This window comes from Kryptolebias marmoratus, linkage group LG12, assembly GCF_001649575.2.
Source record: "Kryptolebias marmoratus isolate JLee-2015 linkage group LG12, ASM164957v2, whole genome shotgun sequence".
Classification (NCBI taxonomy): Eukaryota; Metazoa; Chordata; class Actinopteri; order Cyprinodontiformes; family Rivulidae; genus Kryptolebias; species Kryptolebias marmoratus.
In genome coordinates, this window is record NC_051441.1 from 23,242,887 (window position 1) to 23,250,714 (window position 7,828).

General features: G+C 40.2%; 1 long non-coding RNA gene across 1 annotated transcript in view; it reads right to left on the minus strand.

The window, feature by feature from the left end:
* LOC108245353 overlaps positions 1-6,717 on the minus strand; it is a 15,755-nt gene extending 9,038 nt beyond the window's left edge. The window contains exon 1 of the long non-coding RNA XR_001808974.3: positions 6,359-6,717. This is a non-coding gene — a long non-coding RNA (uncharacterized LOC108245353). The remainder of the gene's footprint in view (positions 1-6,358) is intronic.
* Between the last annotated feature and the right edge of the window lie 1,111 nt (positions 6,718-7,828).

Here is a 7,828-nt window from a genome sequence, read left to right on the forward strand (position 1 = left end):
GAACTCCCATGCACCCTCAAGGACCCTGCTGAGGGTATAGAGCTGGTCCAGTGTTCCACGACCAGGACGAAAACCACACTGCTCTTCCTGAATCCGAGGTTCGACTATCCGACGGACCCTCCTCTCCAGAACCCCTGAATAGACCTTACTAGGGAGGCTTAAGAGTGTGATCCCTCTGTAATTGGAACACACCCTCCGGTCCCCCTTTTTGAATAAGGGGACCACCACCCCGGTCTGCCAATCCAGGCAGGATCAGGCACTAATATTTTTTTCTGCATTTTTATTTGTGTTGGCACACAGCATTTTGATGGCACCCTGGTCAAACGCCATCCTGAACAGCTCAGATAGAGATGGATTGTCCAAATATTCTGGAAGAGGAGGCTGCACACCTGGCTTTCTTTGGGCAGGAAATGTGGTAAAGGATGTGGCAAGTTGTTAGTCTCCTTTTGAATTTTCCAGCCAGCTCCAACACCACAGAGTGTGTCTGACATGGAGTGCTTTCCTCTCTGCTGGAGTCCAACTCCTCTGACTCCTCCTTCTCCCTGTGCCTCTTTCCAGAGTACAGGGTGTCTCTGAACAGCAGGACTCATTATCATCTACATCATCAGCACTGCACATAGAAGAAGTTAAGCATTTTATAAGCACAAGAATAATATAATGCATATTTGGCACAAACTATTTTCAGTTGTATATTTTCCTTACTTCATTCTAACTCAAGAACAATTAATATTTCATGAATATATACTTACATGGCATGGGAGTGAGCATCACACCATGAGTTCTGTTCTGCGTGTCTGATTTTTCACAGTTCCATAAATATGTGTTTGTGAGTGTGTAGGGAGTTTATGGTGAATGTTTGGTGTGTGTAAGCTGTGTGTTTCTAAGTGTTTTTGTGAAAGAACAAGAGATAAGATGATAGCGAAAGTTCTACCGTAACCCGAGTGTAAAACTACAAATCCCAGGTAAAATGACACACAATAGTTCATGTTACAGTGTGATGACATACGTATATTCCAACGTAGAAAGTGCTGTGAACAGTCTATTAAATCGACCCAGTGTCTGAACTATGATTTCTTTTGCGTTTGCTTTTTACTTTTTGCAAACTCAGTAGTCAAAGGAAACAGCGCTTTGGGACATGTTGAATGTGTGATGTGTAAGTCTAACTCCTCTGGTTTTATCTGCAAAAGGAATTTTGCTCTTATTATCTTATTTGGTTGCAATTCGATCAGCATTTAAAAAAGATATGCTAATTGGAGCACCAGTGCTCCCATTTAAAGGGTTAAATCTGTCCAGGGTTCAAGACATTTAGGGTTGACTCCAAATAGTTATTGGGAAAAATTAACAAAGACCTTGCTAATTTTTGTTAGTGCTCAGAATATGTTATGAAAGACTCTCAACTCTTACAACACCAATTAGCAATAATGTTATTTATGTAGTTCTTGATGGTCAGTTCACTGTGGCACATTTTGAGTCAGGTTGACTCCAAAAGTTAAAGACTTGTAGCTGTACATCCAGTGATTACTTTCTGTTATAAAAAAAATCCAACAAAAATCTGTCCAATTGCTCGTGAGATTGTTTGCTAACAGACAGACAAAGGAACAGACACATGCACAAACAAATAGACACAGGCAAAAACATAATCACCTTTTCACTTTAGGCAGCAGGCGATCATAATTGAGAGAAAATTGCCACATCCCCTGCTCCATATTTAGGTGGTAAAAAAAATTACAACTAACGAGCATTGCAGGGCAAGTAAAGGACATCATCAGCATCTTGATATAAGATGTGCGTACGTGTGTGTTGTTTTTACCTACATTCAGTCTGTACTTAAAGGACACTTGTTTAGCCTATCTTCAGTATGTTTGTGACAGAGACAATAAACCCCTTCCCCCCAGAAAATAAAATAAATTTAATTTTCTAGGTCCCTCACTGGCCACACACTATATGCATAATCTGTCTATTAGCAAAATATCTTGTAAAAAACTTATACATTGGATATGCATCAACTACTAACTAATTTTTGGGTTCAGTCCATTTCAAAAACAGGCCTTCATTAGGGTAGCTATTAGCTTAGCCTGGTTAAAGACTTTTGTGTTTTTCTTCATACTTTGTTCTCTCTGACTGATATCACAGCTGATAAGGAACTAACTATTGATAACTATTTGACAGATCACTTCAAAAATGTCCAGACCATCCCCTTAAAGCCTCAGTGCTGTTGAGTTAATGGCTGGGAAATAGAAGAGATGGGGAGTGGGTAGACAGGAAGGAGGCGGAGGGATTTTGGGGTGAATGGGGGTAAAAGGAAAGGTGGGGGTGGGGGTGGGGGGGACTGGAATGAAGAGATTAGTGGGAGGCAAGGCAGTGCTGAGTGTCTGGGTGAGAGGAGTGTTGATCGATTCCAGGCTTGGTCATTTCCAGACAGACTGAATGGTAAGGGTCAAAGGTCAGCTGCTCTTGTTTCCTATGAAATTTGTGTGTGTGTGTGTGTGTGTGTGTGTGTGTGTGTGTGTGTGTTTTCAAGCTCATGTGAACAAGTAAATATAAATTTACTTGCTCAACATTCTGTTAAAAGGACATTTTATTTTCCTAATGCACTTAGCTTGCAGCTAAGCTTTTTTAACTAGATTTTTTTTCTAGTTTTTGCAAATAGTTCTGTTCCTTTAACCTTTTGGCTAGCATTTTGCTACTTTTATCTATCCTTTTGCTAAACTTAGCTTTTACCTAGTGTTTTGCTGCTTTTAGTTTGTGTCTTGTAATTTTTGACTTTATGCTAACATTTTGCTACTTTGGAGTTTTAGTCAAAGGTTCTCCTTTTAGCTTTAATTCAATTTCTCTGGTTTTTATTTTCTGCTTTGTCTTGGGATCAAAAGTACTCATTGCAAAGTCATGAAGACCAGTCAAAAAAAAACCCAAAAAACATAAATTAAGAAACAAAATTTACACAATACTTTTCTCATATAAATTGTTACGGTTTTTTTTAAATAAAAAATTAGTAAGCACAATTTGTCACCAGATGCCAACTACCACAGGCATTTGTTTCCATACAGAAACTGCAGAAGTGACTGAAAATAGGTTAAAAATTACGATGTTTATGGAAGAGCCACATGCAAAAAAGGAGGCAGACAATTCTGATGTGTTGGTATGTATTTATGCTAAGATTAGTGAGTAGAGGATGCTGATAGGTTTCTAAAACAATCTAAATTGAAATAAACTTGCAAGCATATCACAACCTGAATATAAATTATGATTTGAAATATAACCGTTCCGAGTCTTAGTCTAGACTTCGAAAACTGTTGAAACAGTAAACTTACTGTTCTACTGTGAATGACTCTGTGCTCCACCTCTCTCCTTGATCTTGATTTACTTGTTCTTTCTCTTTTCTATGGCGTTCAGCAGCAGATTCACTCTTCTACCTTTTTTCAATTCCATCCATCAGGGCAGCCCCACCTAAAAAAATCATTCACCCCACAAAGAAGTTCTTCCTAATAAACAATGTGAATTAATTAGCTTGATGTGTATTGTTTTGTTCTGTGTGCTTTTCAACTATTTTGACCATTTTAAATGAGATTTAAAACTTTAAATGAATTTTTTTTTACTTATTTGCAGTTATAGGGTGATACAGGTCACTATTGTGTTTGTCAGTAGAGTAAACATGACCAGCAGTGATCAGGACTGTAGGGAAAGTCCAAGGGAGTCTCAATTGGGGCGTAAAATATGCTAAAATATTAGCTGATTTTAGATCAGTGATATGACCACTACAAATGTTACACCTCATGCGATCATATTTAATGCAGGAATAGCTGCAACAAAACCTGCTGTGTCCATCAGTGGAGATTTTCTGCTTAAAATTCAATTTATGAGATTAAAATTGAGAGATAGATTATCAGTCAGTGGCTTGGAGCAGACAGACCAAACATGAACTGAACATAGAAAATTAAAGTCAGAGGGGAGATATACATTGGGACATTTTCTTCAACATGGTAGGCCAATTTTTTTTGTGTCTGTAACTATCTATATCAGCCACAGGTGGATCTTATTTTTATGGCTCTGTGGCTTCCAAATGTGTTTGGTAGTGGTACCTCAGTGGTCAGTTCTGCAGTCTTGTAATTTCAAGGCTGCAGGTTCAAGCCTAGGTTAGGGCTGTAATCAAAGTGGTGTATGTATATATTTGCCTTGTTTAGTTTTAGAATTACTTCACAGGTATTATTGCAGAAATATTACTTAAAAAGAACGAAATCCCACAAAAGGGAGATAAAAGATAAAAACTTTGTGCACAAAAAAAACAATACAATAAATATACAGCAACATATAGCATATAGCCTACATTTTTCACAGAAAATGTACCACTAATTGTAAAATTTGTGAGATTATTCATTCAAGAAATAAAGGTCCGCCCCACTCAAATTTAGGCTCAGGAGCCACTACTGCTGCTACCTTTAACATTTAAATTAGCATTTAGGATTCAATGTCAGGCCAAAGCCTTTGTAATCTGATTTAAATTAATAAAACAAGATTATTGATCAACCTGCTGAAAAAAATGAATGCAGGTGGCTGGGTGTTTTACTCAAGGGCACAAAAGAAAATCTAAAAATGTTCATATGTGCTGCTGCTAGGATCAGATCTGACAGCTTTGTCGCACAGCACTGTGTATTTGTGTGTATGTTGCTGTGTGTTTGGATTATGCATCACAATACTGCTTTATCATGGCAATGACAACTCCCACTCATGCTCCTCACCTGTGAGGCTTTATTTCAGACAGAACATAGAACACAAACAAGCATGAGACACATGGTGGGAGATATACAATTAACAACAAAGTTGGATCAGGTAACAACATCCAAAATAAACATATGACACTGCTGACCTAAACATGCACTCACACACAGGAAACACAGAATATAACTTGCTACATAGGAAACACACACAAGCCTGCCGTAACATGTGAAGGCTGCATCTGAAGCACATCCATGTTTGTGAATACGTGTCAGAATAAGGAGGGCACTGAAAGAGATGGGGGGAGGGTAAAGAGAGCAGGGAGGGGCAAGTGGCTGAGTGAGTAAGTTGCCCCCCCCTCCCTCTCTTTCCCTTTCTCTGTTCCTCCTTCCATCACTCTCCCACTTGCAGCCCTCCCCCACCTGGGACTTGAACCTGTGACCTTGTGGGTGAGTGAGTTCAAGGGAGGCACCACCACCATCACTGCTGCTGGTGCTGCTTGGTTTGTCTGCAAGTGTGAGTAAGAGCGTAACCCCAGATGGGTTCAACGTGTGTGCACAGACGTGTTTATTTTGGGGTTTTGTCAAACACTTTGCACTTTTACAAAACCTTTCTGCAAAATGGCTGCAAAGAACTGTCCATCTTTCTGTTGCCTCTTACCAATCACAAAGAGACATAGAGCAGAACTCAGCAGTATTACATGTGTGACGGACATCTCCCTTATATCATTTTTTAAAATTTTCTTACCTTTACACATGTTGACTATTTTGGCTCTGTTACTACCTCACTTAGTGGCTCAAAGGCACATCAGGGTTGGGTTGGCTTCATCTTTCTCATCGCCTTGGTTCATTCACAAATCACACTGATGCAGCCAGAAGACATCCAAGGCCCGACTTGAAGTGTTTTGTGAAAGTGTGTACTGATTTCTACAACAGAGGCTTCAGGCCCACACAACTGATAAACGAGGACATGAGTTTCAGAATGAACTGACAGGATTCACATTATTTTTTTAGATTCAGACCTGAGCTTAGATTCCTGACAGCTTGGATTGTGTGTATGTTGCTGTGTGTAAAGTCAGTGACAGCTCTCCTTCTCCTCCTCCTCCTCTCTGGTCTGCTGCTGGGTGTGTAATTGTGTCTGGATCTTGATACCTGGCCCAGACTGGATCAATACTCTAATCTAATTGTCATTCACTTCCATTGTGGAAACCAAACATTCAGAATATACAGCACATTCAGCATGGAGGTCTACACCTTTAAAAACAGATACACACATGGAAAAAACATGCACTTCTTTCTTGCACACATGTACATACTTGCTGTTTCTATCATCAGAAATTATGAATGAAAGTTCCTGTTGTAGGGATGTTGCCATGTTAGGATGCAGCTTTGCTGTCCTTCACTTTATCAATTCTCCACTCTGCACTCGTTCTCAGCCTCCCTGGGCGTTCCTCCTTGGCATTGCATCATGCACACACAGAGTGGGCATGCACTGACACACTGTCACATTGCGTCGGTGTGTGCCTTTGAGCAGCCTCTTCCACAGAGTTTCAATGGAGAGTGAATATCAGGTCTATCTCAGAACCCGAACCTAGCCTTGTGCACATACAGGAGCCAAAAGTTGTTCAAGAATTTAACTGACTTACCATTTTTATCATCTTGCACCAGAGCAGCAGTATCTTTGTCCATCTTTTTTCTGTATTCTTGTGTGTCTACCCCTTCCACTGAGGGGTTCCACTCTGTGTTCCTTCCATTCTTGGTTCTGTGTCCTCCTCCCTCATTCTTTGTTTCTCGGTTAACACACTCCTTCCTTTACCTTCCTCCTTGGTGTCTTCTTCCTGCTGCTTTAAACTGCGGGCTGCCTGGAGAGAGACTGAGGAGCAATAGGAAGTGCAGACAAAGACACACGCACACCCTCTGTCAGTTTGAATGAATATTGTGCACACTTGGCTTGTCTCTCCTCCCCCTGTTTTTTTCACCACTCTTTCCTCTCTCTGGCTACCAGACACCCCTCCTCCACTCCTTACTCTGGCCTCCTTTTGCTATCTGCTCCCTCCCTCCTTCACTGCTGGTGCTTTCAAACATGTTCACACTCCAAGACCCCTTGCTCACCACACCCACCACTGGACCCAGTTAACTCTTGATGCAGCTGCATATCCAGTCCCATGCCTCAGTCCGTTATCACCTTCTTAGCGAGTTCTTTTTCCAATCACCTCCTCACTGAGCTGGACTCTCATTTTCACAGCTTTTCTTTACAGAATAAAACTTTCAACATGTCAAATGTAAAGCCTTGTCCACACAGGACACCTTTTTTCCCAAAACAATATATTTTTTTGTTGTCATTTCTAAAAATATTCTTGTAAATACAGCACTGTGCCTACAAATGTTTTCATCTACATCATATTACATTGATAAACTGACTGTCCCCACCTTCTCTCGTTGTTCCCATTTTACGGAAGTTGTTATGTTGTATGTTTGGAACCAGAGTCTGTATACTGGCAATGTGGGGTTTAAATAAGTCCCACCTATTCCCCTGCACACAATCATGGTGTCACTGTACCTTTCTTTTAAGCATGAAAAAAACTGATTATATCTAGATTAGTTAGAAAAATGAATATTTGAACCTACAGTATCTAGGAAAGGTAGTCAACACCTGAAAAAAAATCTGAGATCTCTTATTTTATTCTATTTTATCAACAGCAATCTCTCATTTGTATACATGGAAGGGCCAGAACTTAAAACTTGTGCTAGAACCAGGCCACAGGGGAGCCGGTCTTGCTCAGGCTTCAACTTTCAGGTTCAATCATAGGTCTATCAATATACAGTCCTTAATCCACACAGAAGAGCACAAAATGACCCAAAACGCTGTAGTGATGCCAGGCCTGTATGTAGCATTCTAATGCTGCACAGAAATACACCAGAAACAGAACATAGAGCATGCACATAAGGCTTACACATCGAGAAGGAACCATAGTCTATATATTACACAGTCCATTGTTTGAACTGTAAACACATCAAGATGATGATTTTACACAAAAGTGTTTTTAATTACTCTCATTTCCATCCATCCATCTATTCTCTTCCGCTTATTCGGGGTCGGGTCACGGGGGTAGCAG